The 27,259-nt window shown below is 34.7% G+C and overlaps 1 long non-coding RNA gene across 1 annotated transcript in view; it reads left to right on the plus strand.

Annotated features, from left to right (window-relative positions):
• LOC140002337 (uncharacterized) overlaps positions 1-27,259 on the plus strand; it is a 126,602-nt gene that overhangs the window by 20,543 nt on the left and 78,800 nt on the right. The window contains exon 2 of the long non-coding RNA XR_011808709.1: positions 6,608-6,703. This is a non-coding gene — a long non-coding RNA (uncharacterized lncRNA). The remainder of the gene's footprint in view (positions 1-6,607; positions 6,704-27,259) is intronic.

The raw sequence follows: 27,259 nt of genomic DNA on the forward strand, positions 1-27,259 counted from the left end.
GTTTTGCATGCATTTAGGGGCTTGATAATGCTGTTAGCATTTGAAGTCTCTTCACTTGTCATTGACTTAAATTACTGGAGCCATTAATTGTGATGATCATTCACAGCAATTTTGAAAAATAGTTTTTAAACACGTGGTATGCTAACCAAATACTGCAGAGTAGTACTTCCTAGCAGGGGAACAAATCGAAACACATGTATGAATTTCTTCAGTGTATTTTATGTTTCTATTGAACAATTTGTAGGGATGTTCAAATTAGGTATTAGGAAAAAATCCATTACTGAGCTGGTGGTCAAACACTGGAACAGGCTTCCTAGCAAGGTGGTTGATGTTCATAAGTTCAAAAGACATTTTGATAATGCCCTTAATAATATGCTTTAACTTTTGGTTAACCCAGAAGTGGTCAGACAGTTGGACTTCCCACTGTTCTGTTCTGTTCTAATTTCCTGAATGTCCAAGAGGCCTCACAATAAGCAGTCAAGGATCAAGGAAGAATGTATTCACACCAGAAGGAAGCAACAGAACGACACAGGAAAAGTCTCAGATTTGTTCTCTGTCCTTTTGCTAAAAAAGGTGGAAAGAGGAAAGGCAACAACTGTTTTAGCCGGTAGAATGAATAGCAGAAAAGCTTTTAAGTTACTAGAGAAAGATTCCAACTTAACCTTGAAGAAAGAAGAAGCGGGTAGGGGACATACCAAAGAATGTAAAGATCTTTATTGTTATATATAATCCTAATGTGCTTTGCTTCATATTTTTGTAACAATTCTGCTATCAGGAAGCAGAATGAGTTTTTTTTTTGCTAAACATTCTAATCTTAAAATCTCATCTAGCGAGCAAGTTAACAGAGCTCTCCTTGTGGTTAACAGACGTTTCACAATTTTGGATGTGGAGATCATTAAAAGTAGACTGGGGTCATTAGCAGGTGCTTGCTTCTCTTGTTCACGGTATGTAGAGTGCCATGTGCCTCCAAATGCACAAAGCAGTTGGAAAGCAAAGAACATGCAGGTCAGGGGAGACACATTTGCATTTTGAAGGGATGTGATAACCAGAGAAGCTATTTTGACAAGCTGCATGTTAAAGGTCGCTGACAGCATCTACTAATATTTTGAGGAACTTTCCTTACCTGAACATTTGTGTCGTTAAGACACAGATGATCTATCTTGCTCCTTGCTTCATCCGTTTTTGCATCACTATAGCTTATAGAAATAGTGTATTTTTTTATTTTTTTTATTTTTTATTTTTTGGCCCGCAAATGCAACTGTGTCACGAAGGGTCTCTTTTGTGACCCTTCAATCTCTCCACTAGTATGACTACAGTGTTCCAAGGCTCTGCTTTGTGGAAGGGACATTTGTCCTTTTCCCCTTTCTTCCCTCTGAATCATCTAGCAAACTTTGGACTCCAGACTTTGGTATGCAGACAAGTTGGCACAAACTTTTCCATGAAAAGGAATATGGGATTGTAACGTGACATGACAGGTTTTTGAACAAGATAATAATAAAAAAAAAGAAGGAAATAAACAGTCACAACCTAATCATTAGCCACTAAACACAGTATGGTTATACAGTACCTGGTGAAACAGTCCCCTTAGGGACCTGCAGTGAAGCAGAGGAAGCACGATTTTGCTAAGTAAGAACATGAGGTTATTTTAACAGTGATTTAAATTTCAAAAGCAGACCAAAACACAAACCTGAGAACAGACTTCAAGGCAAGGCAAGCTTTTTCTGATTAATATACTCAATTCTCCATAACCAAAAATCCCTAAATCTCCTACTGGAGATAACTTTAAAAAACACGCAGAAACATTGTAAAAACAACATTAGAAAAATGTAATACAGATCACAGACAAATCCTTATTATAAAAAAATAATAATAAAAAAATAAAAAACAAACAAACAAACAAACAAAAAAACCACAACAACTAGTTTTTATACTGCTTCCCATGCAAGTCATTTTCCAGGTCTGATTCTAAGTTAAGTACTTTTTTTTTTTTTAGCATATATATTGTTTGGAAGATAAAGGAATAAAATGATTAATGCATACTTATTTCTTTTTCAATGAGTGTTATATGACTTATCAATTTTGTAAATGCCTTATAACCATGCTGCGGTATATTTTTCAACACTTGTGAAAAGGGGAATTCTCACGATATCCGTTCTACAAATTAGGAAGGGTGACACAAAAAGTCTATTTGACTTTTTTGCATACTATAAAGATAAATGGGTATGTAGTTGCATCTATACAATTGGAAATTGTCTCTGTTTGAAAGAGTACCACTTATTCTTTAGATGTTCAGGATCTAAATTAATCTCACACAGCTATAACTGTCAAAAGATTTACCATCTAGGCTATCGACTAATAAGTACCTCATAGTAGTCATTCATTCCACTAATTTCTCTTTTGATCTTTCAAAAATCTTTTGATCCAGAATTTTCTGTGTATATGACTCTATTTTTGATGCCTGAATTCAGAGCAGATTAGTGAGATTCAGCTGTCTCACAGATACAGCTGTGAGTCTCTAGTGCAACATAGCACTACTACATAGTACTACATTGTATGATTGTTGGAACAATAATGTAAACTTTGGGGAACCAGCATACTTGCATGGTAAATATAGTATTTGAACAGTTTTCTAAATACTTTCAAACTAATATTCAAAAATATTCCAAATTGCATTTTCAGCTCAACGATGTTTTATGTGGCAAACCCATATAGTCACTTTGGCCTTCCCAACACCAATCTGGAGATAGCAGAGAAGCCTGCTCCCTTTGAGTCATTAAAAAAAGTCCTCTTGAGCATCCTTAAAACATTTTCTATACTTCAGAAATCTTTATAGTGAATCCACGTCCATTTTCTTAGTACGCTGATACTGATTTATAGTTTTTCATTTAAATCATGTAGAATGTACATTGACTTAAGCATAACGGAACTTGGCTGTTATAAGCTACTATCTCAACTTCTGAACTCAAAGTCAAAGAACAAACTCATTAGGCAATAATCTGAAGTAAATGATGGTAACTTGCTGGTATACTCTGGCCAGATAAATCAACCTTGCTATTTCCTTCCTTCACTAGAGTTGTTGAGGACTATTGGAGCATAGCAGCATATCTGGCTCAGTGTTACAAGACACTCTTGGAAATGAAAATACCATATTTTGCAGAGCTTTGTTCTTTGGATTTTATGCTTTGTGTTTCCCTTTCTGCTAGGTACCACCTGATTTTTTCATAAAACAATTATAGTTTTATTTTGGTTTGTTTTTTTCTTCATGATTTTAAGCAAAGGAATAACATGCTGTTGTTACTTGTTTTACATGCTGTTCTGTCCTAAGGACAGAAATATGACACACAGCATTCAAATACAAGACAATATACTACCATTACTGCAATTTATTGAAAGTTAGCCAAAATCTATATGATCTAAGATGACTAATGATGCTTATTAAGATTTATAGGCAGTGATTATATTTTTCCATCTTAATTTCTTACAACAAACCAATTAGTTTAAATTACTATGGAAAAGTTGTGGTTTTTTTTGGCTAATGTTTCTTCAACTGTCAAACATTATTCTTCTTTACAGTTATGTTAACTGATTGACCTACCTATCACATTCACTTTCATTAATGATCAATCTAGTTATCCTCTCCCAAAAATTAAAAAAAAAAAAAAAAAGACAAAATAAATAAATATTTCCTGTATTTTGTAAACTAAGTTTCTGATGATCGCATGCTGCCAAATCTGCCTGATCTTCTTCATTTTTTTTCTGAATACTGAGGGACCTCATACAACCTTGTGGCTGCCTGAGCAGAACACCTAGACAGCTGAAGAGTCAAGATTTCTGAAAACAAACAAGATTTGTTTCACACGCTAAATCTGTTTTCCCTTGAGATTTTAGAAGCATAAAGGATTTTAATTTCACACATCGATAAAACAAGAAATGTATTTTGATACAGACAACTTATAAGGAAGATATTGATTTAAGGAAGTTGGTTCTGAATTGTGAGGAATACAGTTGCTTACTGCCTGGCCTGAGTTTTTTTGTCATCAAAGAATGTAGAGAACATAGCAGTTGCCTGTAAAATAGCAAAAGGTGTTCTTCATTCCATAGACACAAAATATTTGACAATGGTAAGGTCTGTGGAGCCATCTCCAAAAGGTTTAGTGTTAGAGCAAATGGTTCCAGGAAAAATTTATGATCTATGGAAATAAATACAGTGCTTTTAAATACAGTATGTTTTTTGTTTGTTTGTTTGTTTGTTTTTGTGTGTGTTTTGTTTTTGCTTTTTAGAGAAAGTATCTTGGATTTTAAACTTTGTGCTTTGTATATTTATATAATGGACTTTATTAACAAAGTTAGTAAAAATAATGGAACAGTACTCTGATTGTTATTTAATATTAATATATATATATATTTTATATATTAAATCCATTTGAGTTCAGTCCACCATGAAAAAATAATCAGAAAAAATAATGCTAGCAGAACCTGAAAAACAGCTTGTGCAATGTATAGAGAGAACCTGAAATCTCAGGTCAATAAATAAATTTCCAAAGCTGTCAGAAATGTAAGTTGTAGCAAGAATGTGCAGTCTTTTCAAATCCTCTCTTGAATCATAAAGCTGGTAAAGTAACAGAAGCATATTAATAAACATTCCCCACAGGATTTGGGGCCACTTAATACTCCAGGTAATCCAATTTGTCTTATCATCTTGAGAAGCACAAGTTTATGTAAGATACATTCTCCTGGTGTTCCAAGGCCTATTCAATTACTGAAAAAAGTTTGTCATTTTTATGTTAAGCTGAAAAGGGACTGATTTTCTCTGATTCTTTTCTGCAGTGATCTTTTCTTTGACAAGGTATCCATATTTCTGGTCTTTCTGAAAGACCCAGCTGTTGTCGGTATTATTGGTTTATAAAATTCATTGACAGAAATGGAATTGGCTAAAGGCTTTTTTTTTTAAGAACTACTTGCAACTTAGAATAGATGGGTTCTTGGTAGGATTTCCCTGATTTCTGTGATTAAAAAAAAAATTGCTAATTGTAAAAGTGTGGTGGAGGACAGCAGAGAGAAGATTGTAATTTAATCCATAGTTCTGCTGTTTGTGATTGCATTTCAGGTTGTTATCCTGAGGCATGGTGCTAAAAGCTAGAGTAGTAGTCTTTTTTAAATGACAGTAAGCAGACTGGAGGATGTCGTGCTACAATTTGCTGGGAATCCACTTGCCAGTCAGTAGAAGAATGGATTAGAATTTCTGATTAAATGGGAAAAATGTGGTTTGATCTCTATGACAAATGGAAACACTGATTTAGAGTAAAATTACTGCTGTTTAGTGTCTAGAGACCTTCATAATAAGCACTGAAAGATGGATGGGCTCTGAGAATAATGTAAAGGCTAGGATGTAAAATGTATAAGAAAATAAATCAATAAAAAAAGACTTGTATCATTTGACTTTGTAGATTAGTCTTAAAACTTTGCACATAGGCTAAAACCTGTGAATATTAATTAAGCAGTGGGTAAGAAACATTCTGCCATTTATTTATTTATTTATTTATTTATTTATTTATTTTTGTGGCACTAAAAGTTTATGTTCTTCAAATAGCTTGCTAAATGGTGTGGTGCCACCATCTTGGCTTGGGAGAAAGGAAAATAGTGAAGACATAATGGGTAATCAATGTGGCCTAGCAGGGGCTCGGAAAGAACAAAAATACTGGAGTATTAGGTAAAAACAGTAATGACGTTTGCATAAATAGAGAAGTATGAAAGAAAATAGAATGAATTGACTTCTGGAGAGTGATGATTATACAACAGACTTGTTACAATAAGGCCACGCTAACATGGTAGTGTTTTAATGATTCCTAGTTTAAGCACTTGTGCAAGTGGTACTGCATGACACAGTGAGTTTCTGTGGCTGCGATGCACCTGCAGCTGTACTTCAGTCAGCTTCCGAGTCTCTGAGTCTATGGATTCCATGTGCATATTGGCTTTTCTGGAGGATGAGTTAAAATGATTTTGTAGTGAATTTCTTCCTACTTTATATTGGCTGATATGGGCCTGTCATATTGAATGATAATATCCCTAGAAAATATAGGCTACTCATATATCAGTAGATTAAATGGTTTCAGTGACAATGTAGCACTCTCGGAAACAGTTCACTAGAATTTTCAAGTATCATTCCTGGTAGGCAGCTCTCCCTCTTTTGGAGGCCGAACTTTTGGTAGCATAGACACCATCTGTGCTGCGCCAGTTGGCCTCAGAGGCCAGGAGTGTTCCCAGACACACTTAATTTGCTAGCACAGACCAAGCCATATGGTCCTGACTCTCACAGAAGCCATGGCTGTTAAACATTCCCTCAGAGGTTCTGTTTTGTACCGTCTCATCTGGAGCCTCTTCCCTGTGTTGGTGCAGTGGGTTTGGTTATCTATAGTGTAATAAAGCTTCCTTTCTGGCTTTTAGATTAAACTCTTGACTCTGAAGGAAACATTAAGTATGTTCTTCTAAGGAGGGAACTGGTGCCTTGTAGTTTAAGGAGAGCCCATTCCTCCCAAAGCGAATATGTGGATGATCTCGTGCAGTAGGCAGATTTTTTCCATTGAAGGAATATTTCTTTTGTTATTAGGATGAAGCTGTCCAGCCCTTCTGTTCATTGCGAATCAAGAATGAGTAAGACACTCTGCCCTAAAGTGGTTGTGATGAATATTTGGAGTGGCAGAAGGTAAGACAATATACTTAGGTCTCTTCTGCTTTCATTACTTTAGATTAGTTGTTTGTACAGTGGTTAGAACTCAAGTGGACCTGATTTTTTTCTCTGAAGATGATGTAAGATCACAGCAAAGGGCCCTCTTAAACAACAAGCAGAATAGTTTAAATAATCAGAAGTCAAATATAGCTACTACAAACGTTCCATGGGTCATCTTTATAAAGGATGGAACATAACTACATCCCTGTATTCAGCTATGAAATACCATCTACTGAGCACAGCCCTGGGGTAATAGATCTAATGAACCTTAACAGTCTTAGGCCTGACTAGTCTAGGTAGTCTCCAGAACAATAAAAGATGTTTTAGTAGCAGCAGATGACAGACTTGAAATGGTTGCTTTGGAACTTGCTATGTTACAGGTGATTTCACTGTAATTGTCAGTAAAATTCAAAAAAGGGTTTGTTTACAAGCACCCAAACACTATATAATTAATTACATCTCACTTTTGAGCACAAATCACTTCATTCAGAAGTAACTCAAATTAATCCGTAGTGAATTTTAATGTGACTTTTGATCACAGAAATAGATTTCAGTAGGCTAAAATGCTACTTCTGGTTACAACACAGAACCCAGAATCTACCTATCTGAATCTATCTATCTATCCACGTATATATTTGTCAAAAAAATGGACATTCATAGCCAAATTTGTCTTTGGAATGCCAGTTTAAAATGAGATGGGCCTTAGCAACAGAGGTGTTGAAAACCCCAAACTGCATATTTCAGATAGTTCTCACCAACTAAAAATCCATCTCAAAATGACTTAATACCTGAAAAATGAATTGTTTGAAATAATGAGTAACTGACTCATACATAGTTCACTAGCAGTTATATTTCTTGATCTAATTAAGTTTAAAACAGTTTTCCTCTTACAAAAAAGTACCTGTTTAAAAAAGCTAGCCAAGGCTTACTCAAAAATTCCAAAGTATTTCAATGTTTTAGGGTAAGTACCTCCATGATACGGACTTATGCCCAATGTATTTCATTTAGAGCCAAACTCTTACATGTTTTATATTGAAGATGGAAAACATTAAAAAAAATTAACAGCTTTTAACGTCTTTATCCTGGTAAGTCTTGTCATAGTAGGGTATGGACTTCGGGTACATCTGGAGCAGATTTTTCTTTTAGAAAACTAGATGATAGAATAGTTTACCTATTCCTTTCAATCACATGATTTTTGTAACTGGAAGGCAAAAAGACTATTTCAAAATGAAAGATTGCACCTAGGAACCTGATTTCTTCAAGAACAATTGAAAGCAATTACACTACTCTTATAATGTTGCAATATTTATACACTTAATCCTCTTCAGGACTGGGATTTATCTTGAAGGTTGTGTAACTGTACAGGTAAACAAGAAAGAAAACGCTCTCCACTTCCTGAATACTCTACTGCCATTTATTGTTAAATTCAATGTTCAATACATTTCAAAAACTGGTAACTGAAAACTGTGTAATTGCTAGTTTTTAGTAGAATGAGGTATGATATGAGAGATAGGAAATCCATCACTGACCTTCCTAGATATAAATGAGTATTAGGAAAAAAATTAGTCTGGAAAATAGAAAAAATAATTTCAATCTAGAGAGTCTCAGAGCTGGGTAAGAACTCATGTGTGAACAGGCATGGAATTGTTGCAGTGGGGACTGGGGAATGCCTCAATAGACACACAGCTGGTTCCATAAATGATCTTTCAATCACATCTCCAGGTATCATGACATTATGCAAAAAATCAATACATTTTATTTTATTCTTCTTAAAAGCTAAAACAGAGATGAAAGCTTCTAACACAGGTTGGTAAAGTTTTACAAAGTGACCTGAATTAAGCTAAGCATGTCATGAAGGAGAAGACTAGATACAAATCCCAAAACAGAAATGAAACAAAGAGTAAATAACTTTTTTCTTTTTTTTTTCTGCTTGTTTTGTAATCTCATGATTCTTTGGGAGTACATACTCTTGAATGAGTATCAAGTTGTAAATAAAAGCAAGAAAAATATTTGTTCTGTCAGTTATTAGGTAATACAAATATCAATAAATGCTTTACTTCTTGAAAAATTATATTAATTGAACTATCCTGAAATAATTTATTTTTAACACAGTAGCTTGAAAAAGACAGCATTCATCACATAGGTTTATGAAATTATGTATATTTATTTTGCCTTTTAGACATAAATTTGTCAAATAGTGAGCTTACAGTAAACTTAAACTGAGACATACTGGACAGCAAGAAAAATACATTTTTTAAAGAAACATTCTTGAATTAACAACATTTTCAGACATAACTATGGATTCAGATAAATAACCGTGTATTTAATCATTCATTTACACTGGCCACTGCATTTATTTTGGTTATCCATTTCTGTCTGTAAGATCAGAAGGATCTGGAATTTGAAATAGTCATTTTGACCTTTCCTAATTTTTCCTATTAAAAATAAAATATCTAATTCAAAAAAAAAAAAGTAGAAACTACAGATACTATTTTCAATGCCTATTGATTTTTAAACAAATAGCTCCGTAAGCATAACTTCAAATGAATGTTCTTAATTATATGAGAAAATACAGAAACAGTACAAACTAAAATGAACGTTTTCATGGATAAAAGCTTCTATTTGTATTGTATTGCAAATTAACCAAATTATCTTGTATTCTCTTCCTTCCTTCCTTCCTTCCTTCCTTCCTTCCTTCCTTCCTTCCTTCCTTCCTTCCTCCCTTCCTCCCTTCCTTCCTTCCTTCCTCCCTTCCTCCCTTCCTCCCTCCCTCCCTCCCTCCCTCCCTCCCTTCCCCCCCCCCAATAGGTCCATAGCCTATTTTCCATAATTCATCAAAATTTTCCTGTTTGTTCTCTACATCTTAAAAGAAAACATAAGCAGATTGGATCCAGATTTCTACCTGTAGTGAAAATCAATGGAATCACAATTATATGTATCCATAGCAAATTTTACTTTTTGTACTATATTCACAAATACCAAAATGTTCTCACATTGGTTTCTGTGAGCATAGGAGAGTATAGACCCACATTTTGAAAGCAAAAAGGGCTGTAAATCTGTAGTTAAAAATAAAAACAAAAACAAACAAACAAATTAAACCTTCAAAATTAAAACCAAAATGAGCTTTAAAGACATACACACCCAAGAACTTTAGCGCTATTTGTAAATAGCATGAAATTTCTCCATGGTCAGTACACTGTAGTAAAAAAGGTGGCAAAAAGTGATTACCAAACTTTATTATATGAATTTCAAATTCAAACTCATCCTGAACAAATTTCTACCTGGTCCTGTTTGTTTACTCATGATCTTTGAATGTGTTTGTATTATAAACTAAATAAATAAGGCTGACTTTACCAAAACAAATTCAGTTAATCAAAATGTTAAAATGGAAGATATCGTGGTAGACAAATCTCATAAATTGTGAATGTATCTAAAAAAAAATAAAAATCTTGCACTCCCACACATCCAGGTTATTTTATCTCATCTGTTTTGGTAATGTAATACATGGTGTATGAGAGAGTGGCAGGCAAAAACAAACCAGCTGGGAAACATGTTCTGCATAAGCATATAAGCAGAAACCATTAAAGCCATTACTTCTTCCATTGCTACCAGTACCAATTGTGAATAAATGAGTTTAAGAACAGTTTGTTTAATTTGATGGCAAATCTTGAGATTCTTAAGAGTTGTAAAAGCATATTAAAAAGATGAACATTTTGTCATAACTGGTTAAAAATCTCTTATTTGTTCTGTAATGTACATGCTTTAATAAATAGCATGTGACTTTTGCTCAAAGGAATGGGTCAAAAAAAAAAGAATATGCTAATTTTATTAAGGTTACTCTTTATTTTTACTTACATATAGAGTACAGAATAACAATTCTTGCGAAGATCCCACAGGTGTATATGTATATAGGCTCAAGTACTGCTGCTGAGTATATGCAAAAAAAAATAATTCTCTATGAGGAAATTATCTAACAGATTACATTCAGTCACCTTCTGAGATCTGAGTCAATCAGAACCAATGGGAAAGAGAGGAAATGAAACTGATTTATGTAGCATCAACAGATTATTTCCAGGACTGATAGCATTCTCCACAGAACAAAGTGCTATTCCATCTTTAGTTACTTTTTATGAAGAGAATATTTGGTAGAGCACTGTGTGTTTCTCACTAGTGAGAAGGAAGAAGTGATGAACTGTTATGTTTTCAGAAAAACTCAAGCAAATTGTTAACTGGCTGATTTAAAGTGGGATTTTGTTTCTGCTAAAGAGAAATCAGAGACAGAACTGAGTAAAAAGAAGAGGTGATGCTTGGGTACAGTAAGCATTGTATGGAGATTCTGAAAGTGAATTATTTGTATGGTTTTTAAATACTGATCCCAGCAGTTGAATCAGTTGCACAGAAGTATTGGAACACTTTTTCACAAGTAACTGTGAAGTCTTAAGTATGTTCCTGTTTTTCTGGAAGTTTGAAAATGCTAAATGACATACTGTTTCAAACTGTCACATCATAAAGGCTTAGCTCCTGTCTCTAAATAAAAATTGCTAGAGGTGAGCAGGAGGGGAAGTATCTATATGTTCATTGAAGTTCAAAGGTGTTTTATGTTATAACTCAGTGTGCTTTGTGAGCTTTAAGTAGCAGCAATAAAGTGGGAAGTTCCTATGTCACTGTCGGGAGACTTTCAGATTCACGGCTTTTCTTTTTACACTTCTTTGGAGAATGTCAAGCACTACTTCACAGTGTGCATTAAATGTGTATTAAATATTATTGTTTTGATGATAAGCCATGCTACATTCTCTTTTCAAAAGGTATGAGAACTGCTGCATGCTTTTTATTAGGACATTGCAAGCCTTGGGTTTATATAATGCTTTTTCAAAGTGCAGAGCTCTAACATGTGTATTGGTCTAAACTTAAGCTGAGCTTCTAGGAAAAAGAAAATGTAATGGTTTATCATATCGCATCAACATCCCTTTCTTTTGTTACATTTGCAGGCTGGCAAGGTTTTCATTTTAGATAATATATGGAAGTATTTTTCTATATTGAAAGACCACATATGCCTAAGGACTGTATCACATAGAATGTACTTTAAATTGTAGTCTCATACATCTTTTCCATCATTTTGAAGGAGCAAGTAAAAAAATCTGTACAGAAGGATGAGGGGATGATTTGTTTCCCATCTTGACTAAGATGTATAGATTTCTCTTCTCTCCTGTACACTAGTTGTCTGCCTAAAGGTGTCTGCCAATTTTCTAGACAAAATTCTAGTGATAAGATTTATTATTATTATTATTTCTCATTTCAAATATGAAAGTTTTGATTTACTCATCATAGAACACAGCTATCTGACAAGAGGGGCATTTTTCAAGGTGGGAGTGATCTTCTCTTAAGATAATCTCTAGTTTTACTGAAACCGCTATTTTCACAGAATCACAGAATTTCTAGGTTGGAAGAGACCTCAAGATCATCGAGTCCAACCTCTGACCTAACGCTAACAGTCCCCACTAAACCATATCCCTAAGCTCTACATCTTTTAAAGACCTCCAGGGATGGTGACTCCACCACTTCCCTGGGCAGCCTGTTCCATTTTATATGTAAACGAATGCAACAATTGGAAAAGAAATTGTCTTCCTTGAAAATGGTAACCAAAATTTTGTTCCCTCCCCCTGCAGATAACTCTTGATTTTTTTCCTTTAATGTAACCTAGATAAAGTCTGCATCCATTCTAAAGAACTGCTGTTAATGATAGTAAGAAAAATATGTACACTATAAAATGCCAAAAACTTGTAAAATGTGATAATGAATGTAGTCACAAATAAAAGCCGAAAGATTTGTTAGAGGCCTAGATTCCTAGATAATTCAAAAGAATTGGAACTTGCCAACATTTGTTCCTCTTCTAAGAGAAGAACTAGTGAAACTAGTCAATAAGACACATAGCCCATGCAAGTCTGTATTCTAGTTACGTTTTGAGCAATACCTGATTTCATTGGAATGCTCACAGAATGATCGGAGGCATATGTAGTGTTATTTGGTAATCTAACAGAACTGCACATAGCCTTTGCATCCCAGACAGCAGGTACTGGCCATATATAAACATATATAAGCATTGCAGAAGTTAAACGTCTCTCTATCGGACAAAATTTAGGTTGTTATTTCCTGATGGCTACACTTTCTGTTCATAGATGTCTGGAGATCTGCAGTAAATTTCACTGGTGCTTTGAAGATCTTTCCTTCCCTATGCCTGCAAGTAGATTACATATAGTGTGGCCAAGAACCTTGGACCTCAAATCTAAATCCCGTAAAACATTTCCCCAACTGTCTTGCTTTTACGGCACTCTTTGTGGTCTGGAGAGATTCATTAAAATTGTCTGAAGCAGAGTAAAAAACAATCTCAATTCACCACTGAAACTGAATACACTGTGGATGACATGTTTAAGGAGTGTAAGGTAGGGAGGACTGGCAGCTTCTACCTTGCTTGTGACTTTTAATAGAGGGCTGCTTTAACTTTAGGATATATTGATGGTCTATAAAGACAGATTGAAGTTAGGCCTGCTTTGCAACCTCACGTTAGGGAACTAAGTCATTGAAAGCAATAGATTTAGTGACTCAACTCTATCTTTGATAGTTCCTATTATACGACTTACATGGCACTCTCTCAGCATACTGTTCTTGTGTGCCCTTACCTTAAATATTTCAACTCCTAAGCTATGAAACAGGAAAAAACTTGATGAAGTGGATAATGTTTATACAATCTGTGGTTGTAGTAAATAAAGATGAATGGGAAAACACTGTGGAATGGAATGATAAGTGATTTGGCTTATGTTATTTTAATGAATCTGGAGAACTTGCTAAAAAAAAAAAAAGGAAACTGCAAAGATTATGCTAAATACTACTGCTAATAATGCTATATGCAGCAAAATGCTGCAACTATGAAAAAAATCAAATTGCAGGTAAAGTGGGAAACAACTAAAAAGGCAGTAGTACTAGACAAGAAGATATAGTAAAGCACTTAATTTTAGTCAATTTTATTTTGCAGTTTTAAAAGAGAGACATTTCATGATGAAATACATGTTAATGTACATATAGAAATAGAGAAGACTCCACTCTGAGGTCTTTACTGAAATATTACCTGATTTGGAGCTGAGAGGCAGACAAACCAAAGGGATTCCATTAGAGAAGTGTGACATTAATTTTATTTAAAAAAAAATGAGTTATGAAGAAATAATTCTTCTGTGGGTTTTGATTTGTTGTTGTTTTATTTTGGTTGTTTTTTGTGACCTTAAAGGTTAGGTCTGGGAAGGAATATGTGATAACTCATTAAGTCTTGACTCCTATTGTACAGGGAAGGCTGATTAACTGTTTTTCCTACAAATAAAATGAGAGGAAATCAGTTTGATCATTGCTTGTTTTGTTTGTTTTTCTAGTAAAAAAAATCATTATGTTTGGTAATAAGAAAAAAATCATAATGAATTTCAAAGAAGGTGAAAGAACGTCTTTCACCACTGATTTTTAAAAGGAATTTAGCAAACATCTTTGACAGATACATTTGATCCAACATAATAGATAGAATAGATAATCTCCTGTAGTTAGCTTCTAGAGATTTTTCTGTTGGTCTCCTTTTTGCATAAGAACGGTAGATTAACAATCAATTTATCACTAATCTTCATGGTAAAACTAATCTCTAGGCAATAGTTTCTATTGATCACAAGTCTAAACACTGGGGCAGGATTTAAATATTTCATTGGGCTTTGTTTAGGAAAGTATTCATTAATCTGTGTCATTTCATAATTTAACAAATTAGGCAAAAATAGGAAATAAATAGCAATATATCTTTAAAATACATGGGATTTTACTAGTGGTGGAAATCACTATATTTTGAGGGACCTTGAAAGCAAGATGCTTATACAAACTAATATATAAACTGGAATAGCTTTCAGGAACATGGCATTCTTGTTTTACTGCTATTTTGAAACAACAAAATTTCAGCGTTAGGTATTTCAATACCATCTGTGTGCTGTTTGGATAGTCTTAGCCATGCTTAGTCTATAGCAGTGAATTTTGTGCAGGACTATCTCTCACTGAGTATGTGAAGTGACAGTTCAAGAAGCTGAGTATATCCACACCAGAGATGGACTATCAATTCTGATTGACCATGACAGGATATACAAGAAAATGCAGTTTGCTTGCAAACAGGATGTAGTTTGGATGTAAGCCTGGAAATTCTTTGTCCTTGGATCTATGATCAAATAAATGTCAAATAGCTCAGCATTTCTTCAAGCAAGTCCAAAGGAAACAGATACCTGAATGATCAGTGTTATCAAATTTTACTGATACAGCAGTTGGATGAATGAAAAGTTATGTGTAAGAAGGCTAACAGAAACACAGGACTTGTAAAAGGGTGGTGAAGAAGTGGTGTGGGTGGGAAAGATGTTGTCACTGAGTGAGCATTTAGACAAGAAGATTAAAGAGTGAAACACTAGAGGAGAAAACAGCTTTAAATGAAAAAATAAAAATAAAAATTGAGGTGTGGGATGGGGGGGTAGAGGAGGGAATGCAAGCACAGCAGACCTCCATATAATTCAGTGGCTGAGTAAACACGTAAACACTCAATTGAGATTATTGTCAATTAATTACTTTACTCTGCATCAAAGAATTTGTTTTAGTGTAGATGGTTTTCTTCAGACTCTTTGAGTGACGTTGTAGTTCCGGTCATTATCAGCCCTTACTGCACACGGCTTATGGCATTGTTTTACTTAAAGATCCGTAGTACAATAAGGGGCAAAGTTCACCATTCTAAAAAATACACTTATTTCAGCTGACTAAGCTGCTTGCACTTAAAACAATACCGAATTTTCCTCCTTTGCTGATTTTGCTGCTATTCTTGCTAAGAAGAGCAAGACTTGACTATTTTAGGCAACTTCAGATAAACATTTGGATGAAAATCCATCACACACACATATATATTCAATAAGGGGTTTAGGTCTTTTTTGGAACAGGGATTTTTTTTGCTCCATCTGTGGTCCAGACTTTTTTGTTTGTTTGTTTGTTTGTTTTTTTAAGCAGAAGTCATACAGGCAGCTTTTATGTACAGAAATAGCAACTTACATTTTTCTTCAATGTTTCTTTAGAATCCTAATCCTGAGAATCACAAGAACAAACATCCCAATGGGAAAATAGAGTAATTTTGTATTATTTTTTTCCTTAAATATCTTTCACTAGTCTTCTACCACTGACAGCAATAAGTGTCTCAGAACCTTTCTTAATTTCTTTTGTCTAAACAAAATTTTGGGCAGAAAAAGGGGTTGGGGTGGGGGGAGAAAAATGATACGTATGTGTCCAGAGCATAGAATCATAGAATATCCGAGTTGGAAGGGACCCGCAAGGATCACTGAGTCCAACTCCTGGGTCCCCAAAGGACCATCTTATTTTCTCCCCTTATGAGGAGGGTGAGTGAGAGGTTGTGGTGGCAACCTCTCCATCAGGGTAAAACAACCACGCATGACTTGAGTGTACTTTTGATGCATAGTGACTCAAAATGTGTATACACAATGCTATAACAATGTTACATCAACTGTTCCATCAACTTCTGCGTGTATTCCTGTGAACCCTAGTCCCTGTGTTTTGGTGTGTCAGATATATGTTTGTGTGTGTATGTGTATACGTGTGGTGTAAGTATTGTAAGTATTACACCATCTGTGTTGGAAAATCAATGATTTGGAGCTGTTTGGAGTCAGGCACCACATGCCTCACTGCAGTATTTGCTATTCTTTATCTTTCAACTTATGTCCTTATCTGTTGATTTATCTTTATTTGCTGGCCTTCATATGAAAGATTTTTAGTAAATATAGACAGACCAGGATGGCAGAAAGCAGACTGAAAGAAATCTGAACTGTTCCCTTGTTCTTTCTGTCAGGAACAATCTCTGTGCTGCAGGCTGGAAAGCAGCGCTTTGCTTTTGGAAGCATTTTGGTGTGGATCTTTTCTGATTCAGTCTTCTTACATAAGGCAAAAATGATCCATACCCAGTGCTCTGGACATGGATAGTGCATGCTTTTCCTGTGGCATCTTAGTCTCATGGACACTACAGGGGTGCTCCTGAAGTCGAACTAGTCAATTTAAACAATGGTGCAGCTTCTTGCTGGTATTTTATACCAACTGACAATTTTGTGTTATCCTCCTTACTTTTCATCTTCCTATTCAGTGTCAGCAGTGTCCTAGCTTTCCATCTTCTGAGTTTTTCATTTGTCTGCTGACAATTTGCCAAGTAATGATGTTCTTCCAAAGAACAATCTTTGCCCCCTCATGGAGAATTTTTACCTACTCTTACAAATGTTTACTTTGAAGTAAGGAAGCTGTGATCTGAAATATCACTGATGTAGCTGCAGGCTGAAACAGTGCTGAAAAGTTCAAAACAGAATTATAATGAGATCTCCAAAAGTAAATGATGATTAGTTTTAGCACTTTGGTTAATAAGATTGCATGTGAAGACAAATATACTTTACTCTTATACATCATGAAAATTATTGGCTAAAACGAAATAAAGAAGAAAAATTGGATTGGACAACTATTATCAATAGTGCATTACTGCATCCTAAGTCTGAATAAACTGCTCTTAGGGAAGAAAAAACAAAAACAAAAACAAAACAAAACCTGACATGCTGTGTCCATTTTTAACAATCGATAGAGTGTCTAATCATGTGGAGCACAGAATGGAGTCCACAGCTAGGATCTTTATTTGCTTTTAAGCAGATTGAAATGTGAACTTTCCTTAAATGTAAACAGAACCATACTTGAAAGCATAGATACTCTAGTAAAATATATTTTGAAGCTGAGAAGTTAGTAGTTAGTTATCAGCATTTAAGTATATTTGACATTCACGTGGGCTCTTGTTTTACATAATTGTTTTCATCAACAGATTGCTCTTGATATAATTTTTAAGAAAATGTTGGAGATATTCCCATATACAGCATAATCATATATGATACTTTTCTTGATATAATATTTTTCTTACTGGAAGATTTTTCTATATTTATGGTGTAGAAAATGTTTTAACATTTTTCTCACTTAATGATGCCTAAACTGTTTGGTGTTGGAGAAAGTATTAAAAAATTCAGAGGAATAGTATCCTATGCTGTAACAAATTATGCTAATATTTTGATTTCAGTACCTGGTGAAAGAGGACAAAGATTGATTTAGGGACCATTTAAGAAAACTGGGCATACACAAGACCATGGATGGAATGGGACCAAGTGGCATGCATTCCAGATTCGAGGCATGCCAGTGAAGTCTTGTGGCTGATTTTTTTTTGTTGTTGTTTTTTTGTTTTGTTTTGTTTTTGAAATTAGTTGAGAACAGAAGTGCTGAGGGGTACTAGCAGGCCAACAGGCCAACTTCTGTTCTCACCCCTGCCATCAGAGTGGTTTCAGATTGTTTATGAATGTGGTGGTAGGTGCTTTGGATATATAAAGATCTAGGGATCTACAGGCTTTATCAGCTTCACCTCAGTCTCAGTGAGGTCTGGTTCTGTAAACAAAGGGAGAGCAATGGATGTTGCTCGCTGCGTGTATAGCCAGATAACATTCTAGCAGCCAAACTGTGAGGAGGTGGCTTGGATAGGTGGACCATGAGGGGGTGGAAAATTGACATCACAGAGTCTAGGAACTGATTAACAATTATGTGTGACATAGACATTCCTTAGGGATATTGAATATATCAATAAAAACTGGGTATAGAGGAAGAAGATGGAGGAAAGAGGGCCTGTCTGGCAAGGTAACCATTGCTCAGGGACTGGCTGACCATTGTTCTGACTGTGGGAAGTGGTCAGTGATTGCCTTTGTATCACTTTTTTTCTCTCTTTTCCTCACTTATTAAGTTGTCTTTAACCACAAATTTTCTCACTACTGCTCTTCCAGTTCTTCCCATTTAGGGTAGCTAGTGCTACCCTAAATATCCTGGCATGTGAATAAAATTGAAGAAAGAAGCATAAATAACATACTGAAATTAAAAATTTGCAGTGTAGCTTTATTATAAATTAACAGGGATGGTAATTATAAATTATCAGGGAAAAGCTTTCAGTACAAGAACTGGAGTCCAGTGTATTAATACACAAAACTAGCAAACGGAGGTGGTTTATCACAAGGATATGATAGCTGTACAGAGCTTCTTGACAAAGAATGCTGAGGATGTAAAACATTTACCTGGATTTAAACAAGATGCATCAAGAGTTAAAAAACAGCATCAAATACAGAAAATCTGATCTGGCAATCATTGGAAGCAGTATTAAGGAAGAGGTACAACATATAAATGGAAGAAGTATATTTATGGAATATATGAAGAAGAAATTGTTACTCTTCCTTAGGATTGCTGTTAGAGACAGAGTACTGAACTCCTGAAAGCTTTAACTAACCACCACAAGCTGTCTTAATGACTATGAGAATATTTGCACCTGCTTCTGTTGAAACTTGAACGTAAATTGATCATTTAAAGCAATGAAGAAGTTAGCAAGGTTGCTGTGGTTCAGGGATGAATTTACTGTATTCTACTTTGGTTTAAACTGACAGAGACGGATTTAAGCCACCTTCAAGGAAGAGCTTAGCAGCCGTAACTGATATCTATATTCCTATAAGATATATATGATATATAGAATTATAGAATTGTATATATTTGTTATATTTATTTAGCTAGTTAAGTTTTAAAATGTAGGCATGTAACTTAAGCTCAAACTAGACAGGATGTTAAGAAAGCTGTTATTTCTGAAGCTTAGTTAATCAGCTATGGCCTGAATAATTGGGAGGGAACAAAGGCAAACACAGTGCTCCGGAGGTTAGTGTTGTTGTAGAAGATGGGAACCTAAATAATGACATGCAAAGTAAAGGCACAATGAATTGCAACTAATTCTTACACAAATTCTAGTAGGAAACAATAGGTCACAAAAGGGACTGCTCATTAAATTTCAACAAACTTTGCTCTTAATTAGGTGAAATTAAAAAACAAAACAAACAAACAAAAACCCCAACAACTTGTACCTTAGTATATGCATAAAAATAGCCATTTGATACATAAAGTGCAAACTATAAATGCCAAGGTAAACAGATATGTGGTAAAGTTTAGTGGTGTCTTTATTTACTCAGAACAGCCTCATCATCAGAAGGAACATGTAGAAAAGTAGTAAAAGTCAATTTTAAACTTAACAGAAGCAATAGAAGTGACAAATGATAGCCAGCAGGACTCTATGCTGCTGCAGCTTGCTGAACCAGATGTCCAAGAGATTTCCAAAACATTGAGAATAGAAACATAATTTTTTACCTGAAAGTTACCATGGATCATCTAGATAGCTATTTTATATTCAAAAACACAATTGTATTTGAGAAGCTCAAGTTTTTGTAAGCAAGACAGTTGGAGTCAAAATCTATATATTGTTTCATAAAAAGCTCAGCTGTAGCACACTCAAAAATGCTACTGTGTTATGGCACTTCTGCAAAATGAGGTTGTCAAAACTTACCCTATTGACAATTACAGGAACAGCAGACTTGGGGAATATTGACATAGACCAAGCCTGACATTTGATAAACTGCTAGTCAGTGCTGTAGCAGAAAGCTTTGCTTGGTGCCATGCATAAAACATAAAAGAAACTATTCCAGTGAATTCTATCAAGCACAAAAGCAGCAAAGGCAATGAACATGGTGGTAGTCTCAGGTGCCATCTGAACAAGAGATAACTGGTGCTGAAGAGGCCCACCTAGGTCTTTTTTTGCTGGAAGACTGAACTTTGTAAAAACAAAGTATATGTCTGGATATGTCTGCCTTCTCCAAGACAAGCAAACAAAACACCTTTACAAAGAGACATAAAAAATGCTGTTATGCAAAGTAAAGATAAGACCATGTGATAGAGAGGAATTAGAAGGAATACTTATAAGTAATCTCCAGGAAAAGTTAGATGCATAAATCTCTCTGGACTCCATTTACCATACTCTTTTAAAAAGACATGAACAAGGAACTTTCATACACTGTATTGTCTGAAATTTCATAGTATGCGATGTCCACTGCAGATGTAATTATCTATACCTATACCTATATCTATATTCTTAGAATAGTTTTCTAAATAGAAGGTAAGTTAAATGGCTTAATACTATTTTTCATATATGAACAACAGGAGCTGTAGGAGTTGAGATGTTGAAGCCTCCTACTTCATTGTTCTGGGCTTTTTATACCAGATAGCAACAATCTACTGTCAAACTTTTCTTCTACTACTTTCCTGAAACCAAATATATATATATTTTTTTATTAAGTAGTGTCTGAGATGTTATACTACTGTCATTAATAGATTGCATTCACAGGTAGGACACATTTAGATTGAAAAGAAAGGAGGAGGTTTGGAAAAAAAAAAATCTTTGTTAAATAATCAAGGTACCACCCTGTGAAACATGCCAGGTAATCTCAGTCTTCAGGACGTTCTTCTCTACCCGCAGCTAGTTCTAAACTGTCCTTTTTTCTTCTCATACTCAGAAAACAAGCCAGAAAATCCAGCTACCTTTAAATTAAACAGACATTCACTTTTTCCTTTCTTTGTCAGCCAAGTCTGCCTATCATACTCCATTGCCCACTTGTGACTTTTTCAGAATCTTTGGTTAAGACATTCATAAAACCTTTTTAATGCTCTATATAGTGCTCTCAGTTTCTACCTGATGAACTAAATTAGAAAAATGAGTTGCATGATCTAGATAGAAAAATCATATCCATTTTGCACAAATATGAGGGCAGTACATGGGAGCTGTCTTATTTCAATACTGTTCAAGAAAGACACGGTGGTATTCAGAATGGGATTCTGTCTGAATCCAGGTTTTATTCTTTTACCAGTCGTAGCTTTTTCTAGGAGACTGAACTTCATTCCTTGTTACAGGCTGATGTTCTCTTGCTTCTTGTCTATATGTTTTGAGGGAAGTGAAAGAAAACGAGGAAATGAACTACTTATTGTTGAAACTACAGGGTTTTGCCACCATTTTTAAAAATTCCTTACATAATGAGTGTAAATAGAATTATCCCTTTTATAATGATGTGTCCAAATCCAAGAAAGAAAAAAAGCAATGATAAAAATGAGCATGTTAGCCAGGACTTGGCCAAGGGGATAAAGATAGGAGCAGATAATAATAAAGAAATGACAACAGTGCTTGTGCAGCTTGAAGGTCAAGGAAAAAATAGGAGAGCAGCTGAGCCTATGACTAATGCTGTTATAAGAGAATATAGGGCATAAAGAGTCAAGAACAGTAGTAGTTGTGTTGCAGAAGTGGGCATATAAAAGGAAATCCATCACTTGTATTATTTCTCCTGTTCTGTATTTTCATTTTATGCGAGATAATATAGAAAAAGCTGAGCTTATTTAAACTACATAATTTTGTCATGCTTTTCTTGTATAAAAGTATTTACCTGTATTTTGAAATATTTTTATTCTTTAAAAGTTTATCACATCTTCTAAAAAAATACTTTTCAGTTAAAAAAAAAAGATCTCTGACATGACAGTAAACCCATTGTTGTTCCTGTGCTGGATAGAAAGCATAGGATGGAAAATATTGGTTGATCATTGTACTTAAAATTGTTGGTAAAGTCTTTCTCTACATCATCATATACTTATGATTCCACTTAAAATATGATAGACACTGTAGAAAATGCAGTAGGTGACAGTCTTACATTTTCCGTTTGAATAGTTAGTGATGATAGAAGACTCACAGATAGTTGTTAGACTCATAGTTACATTTATTACTTTAAATGCTGTTACATTCTTATTCTTTTCTGGCTCACCTACAACTCTGTGATGCATTTACAGTTCTATAATCTAGTGGATTCGAGATATGTGTGTCACTTCAAGAACATTTAAAAGGTAGTAAATGGTGATTTAATTTCAGTTACTTGTTTAGTTATATGTTCAATAATGTTCAGGCATGTCTTAAAATTCAACGGCAAAGTGACCTCTTGCCCATTGTTAGTATTTTGAGTCCTTTCTTTGAGCACTGCTCTGAGTTGTGGCTCAGGTCTACATCACATGAATTAGAGTTCAAAAAAGCAGAGAAGTAGTAGGGGTGTGAGTGAAGGTGAGGTATGGAGGCTTGAAAAACTATATATCAACGAGTGAAATCCCAGAAGAATTTAAGGGAAAGAGAAAGTGGCCACCCTAGCAGAATGAGCAGAATATACACAAAAGAACTCATTTATAAAATTTATCAATTGTCCTGCTGAACAGAGAGAGTAGTGGGACTTGCAATGTATGTTTACAATGTTATTTGACCCAAGACTGACTCTGTGCATCTGCTTTTATTATGTTTTTTCTTATTCTGAGACCCCATTGCTTCTTCTTTTACTTGTAATACAAAATGTACTAGATACTATTGTTATAGAAAATTTGCATACTATCTAGTAGTTGGCAAGCTCATTAATCTTTGTGCTGAGAGGGGAAAAAACTTTATTTCCATATTGTTACTTCTCATACTTCAGGCATTTCAGAGAAAGTGCTATTCAAATAGAAACATAAACAATGGAGTGCTCCGATTAGGACAAGAAATAAATATATTTATGTGTGTATTTTTCCCTTGGAGTTTAGTAACATGGTGCAAAGTGTAGACATGGTTAAATATACATGTAGACATTGCAATTTATACATATGTATGGCACTGAACAAATCAAGATCGAGAAAGACCATATTTGTTTATTATTACTTTATAGAGTGGATTTTTTAAAGATTTGCTTATCATTCTTTCCACTGAAGTGACTCTTAGGTCCTGACTTGTTTTGTTCAGTTATAAGACTTTAACATAGCTAACTTACTATGCCTATGTCTTGTATAATTAATGGGAAGAGGCTGGAACATACAGAAAACAGCTATGCCTGTAGATCTCTATTGTTAGAGGTATGTACCCATTTCCAATAAAAGGGGGGACGGAGATGATGATGTCATTTATTCCTAATCTAGGTGCCTTGGATGTCTAGGGAGGATGAATTAATCACTTCTTTAAGTGAATTAATGTGATTTAATTGAATGTGAATTAATTGAATGTGAATTGAATGTGAATTAAACACATTCAAGACAAGAAAAAAGATAGGCCTGAACTGAGGGAATTCACCTCTCAGTGGATACACACACTCAGCTACCATCATACAGAAATGCAATTATTTAAATCCATGGACAAATATTACTTCAGCCCATGGACAAATTTTCTAATACTTTTGGTAGCCAAGGTTTGTTATTTGTTTTAAATGTCTCTGAAACATCTGTCTCCTATTTGGAGGGGGCAATATACATGCTTTTTTTCTTAATAATACAGGTTCTGACTCTCCTTACCTTCAGATAAGGTTGTTTAAAAAAAAGTTGCTTAATATTAAGAGCTATGGAAATTAGATTTTTATCTTCTGTTTAATTAGTGATAAGTTTGTAGTCTCTGGATCCATGCTAAATAAGGTCTCTTTCTGTGCATTCTTATAGAGCTTGACTTCTGTGCATTGTTTATAGGGCAAGTAAGGACAATTATACATCTCTGATAAGGCAAACATATTTTAAATATGGATAAAGCTTAATTTATAAGCATTTTCATGTATGCTTTAAATAACCAAATAATTGAAGTGACGTGTATAAATAAGAATAAGGATGATGAGTTAGAAGAAAGTATTTATGGAATAACATTCAGCTGAGAGTGGGTGAAGTTTCAATATATAGTCTATAGATGATTATCACCTATCAATCAATAATAAAGTTATCTAGATTTTTGTATTTTTTTTTTCCTGGTAAACATGACAGTGTTTTTTAGTTTCAGCTGTACATTAGAATGAAAACTTTCTTTCCTGTCTGAGTAACTGCTTCATCCATTGCTCTGCTTTCTTTTATCAAAACACCCATATTTCAAACAGCCAGTAATTTCAATTAGGTCTCATCTGGGATGTGAAAAAACACGAATTCAAATCCTTGTACATGTGTATAAAGTCTTTTGTTAGACCTGCTTGATCTTGTATAAATATCAGCTGGGTCATAGGTAAGAAGTTTATAACTTACAAAATTACCATAGTAATTTTTCCTGCTATTGAAACCTTTAAACAATAATTAAAAGAAGATATACAGTGATTCTTGCAGATAGATATCCATACATCACAGATATTGTACTTATAATATCAGGGTAGAGAGAAGGAAGGTATGTAGTAATAAAGACCCATCTAATTTAAGAACTCTGTACTTTCAAGTCTTCTAATCGTCAGGAACTCTCAACCTGACCAGAAGCTTTGTCTTTTTGAATGCAAATGCACATGCCTGTGTATATTCATACATACATACACAGGCATGCATGCATACATCTGTATATACATGCGTGCATGTACACACACGTGTATGCACACAAATATGCACATACTGAGATAGTCTCATGGCTCTTCTGGAGTTTTACACTTGCAAAGAGGCACTAGGGAGCTGCTTAATGTTAGCTTATTTTCTGCCGTAGCATTAGTGAGGAAGGTGAAATAAAATAAGCAGACTATTACAGCTTTCAGTCAGGAGTTTTAATTGGCATTAATTAAATTGGCTTCTAAAGGGCACATTTTGTAGGGGACTTCCCCATTTAAATAATTAGTCCATGTTTGTCAAACACATTAGTTCTGGTAGAAAGCCAAATTCAGAATGAGGAGATACAGACCAGGTAAGTGTTAACCTTAAGTGCTTCCTAATTGTTTTGCACTAATTATTGGGAGCTTTTATTATGTAACTGTTAATAGTATTGGAGCTTTCTTCAGTAAGAAGCACTACCAATATGAATCCTGACTGAATGCATCTTTTCCACTTAAAAATCTCCTGGTGAAAGCATGACAAATATGTAGGAGTGTTCAGAAATTGTGTGGAGTCAATAACTCTCTCTCTTCCTATGCTACTCTGAAGTAAATAAATTCTGGCTTAGTGAAGCCAGAAAGTAATTTTGTTAAAGCCTTGTTTTGTATAGCATGGCAACAATGAAATTTTGTGTATATTTTTATTTCAGGGGTTAGTAAAATATTACACTGAAACTGTAAAACATTCAGGCTCTGTGTATTCTGCCTAACAGAATAATGCTTCCCATAATGGACCTCCCTTCTTATCCATCCTGAGGTTTAAAAAATAAAAAATAAAAAAAAAAAAAGAGAGAGAGAGAAAAAGAGACCCTAGCATTTTTTGATAGTTTGTTTGCAAAGCCTCTGTTCTTAGACAAAAAGTTTTGGGAATACAAAATAAATCAAAATATTTTTATTTATTTATTCTTTTAACTGAGAACATTCCTTCTACCTTGGTGTCCTATTCATCAGACATTGCAAAAGCTGCATTCAAGCATCTTTTAAGTGCACTAAAAGGATATGCCTTCTTACCCAGTTTTTCATACAGGATTTCTCCTTAAAGAGCACTTTAGATTTAGGAATAAAATATTAGAACTGGAATTGTTAGATGCATGAAAATATTTGTATCTCATCCAGAGATAAGCAGTGAAAACATTTAATCAATGTTATCTGAGTGATAATGTTAGAAATGGCTCAGGATTCCAATTAGGATTAAATAAAAAATAGGATTTATTAAAAGAATATAAAAGAATAGAGGTAAGCAAACAGCGCTGGGTGCACCGGGAGTCTCTGCTCCACCAGGACGCACACCAGTTACATCAAGTAGCTGATTTTTATGCTCCTAGACTAATACATATTCATTACTACTTCTAAAAAAAAAAAACAGGTTATTATAATTAGCTTCCGGGGTCCAGTCCCTCCTACTGGAGCATGCGCATCAGTCTCCTCTGGGGGTCTCTAGGGAACTTTCATGCTGAAGGCTCGTAGTCTTCCTCTCCAAGTCCTTCCCCTTTGTACTCCTTTGGCACCGTACCAAGTTTATAGAACATTTTCTGCAGGTCTTGTCTCCCAGCCATCCTTCAGCTTCTTTTTTCTTCTTAATCTCTTGGCCACCTTGCCAGATATCAGAGGCTTGCATAGTTTCCCATAACAGTCACTAGTTGTTATCAGTTGTTCTGAAACCTCCAGACATCAAAGACTTCATACAAACACAAATAACTTTCTTATTGACACTTCACCAGTAATTAAAACATTCTTCACCAGCCATTCACAGGGACAGTCACACCTATAGCAGTGTTAAATTAATCTCGAAGAAGACAAAAAAGACAAAAAAAAAAAAAGACTGTAACTGTTAGAAATAGAAGTCCGGAATAACAAAAGCAAACAGGTTCATAAATTTGAGGAGTATTTTCTGAAGACTTGATAAATTGACTAGAATGAGGGGGAGACTGGGACACACTGCATCTGTGGTTCAAGAATTAAATTGCCAGTTCAGGGCCCAGAGGCAGACAGGACTGTTCTTTATGGACACGAATTGTTAACACATTCCTCACAATAAGATGTGGTAGGGTTTGTTGAATCCTTTGGCCTATGATTTTTTTTGTTTTTTCAGCAATCTAGGGAATGGAATTCTTTGGGGATACATGAAGAAAAAGTTTTCTTTTAGTTTTGTTTCTTTAAATTCCCCGTGTGTGCGCTGTTTCAG

This window comes from Anas platyrhynchos, chromosome 4 (assembly GCF_047663525.1).
Source record: "Anas platyrhynchos isolate ZD024472 breed Pekin duck chromosome 4, IASCAAS_PekinDuck_T2T, whole genome shotgun sequence".
Lineage (NCBI taxonomy): Eukaryota > Metazoa > Chordata > Aves > Anseriformes > Anatidae > Anas > Anas platyrhynchos.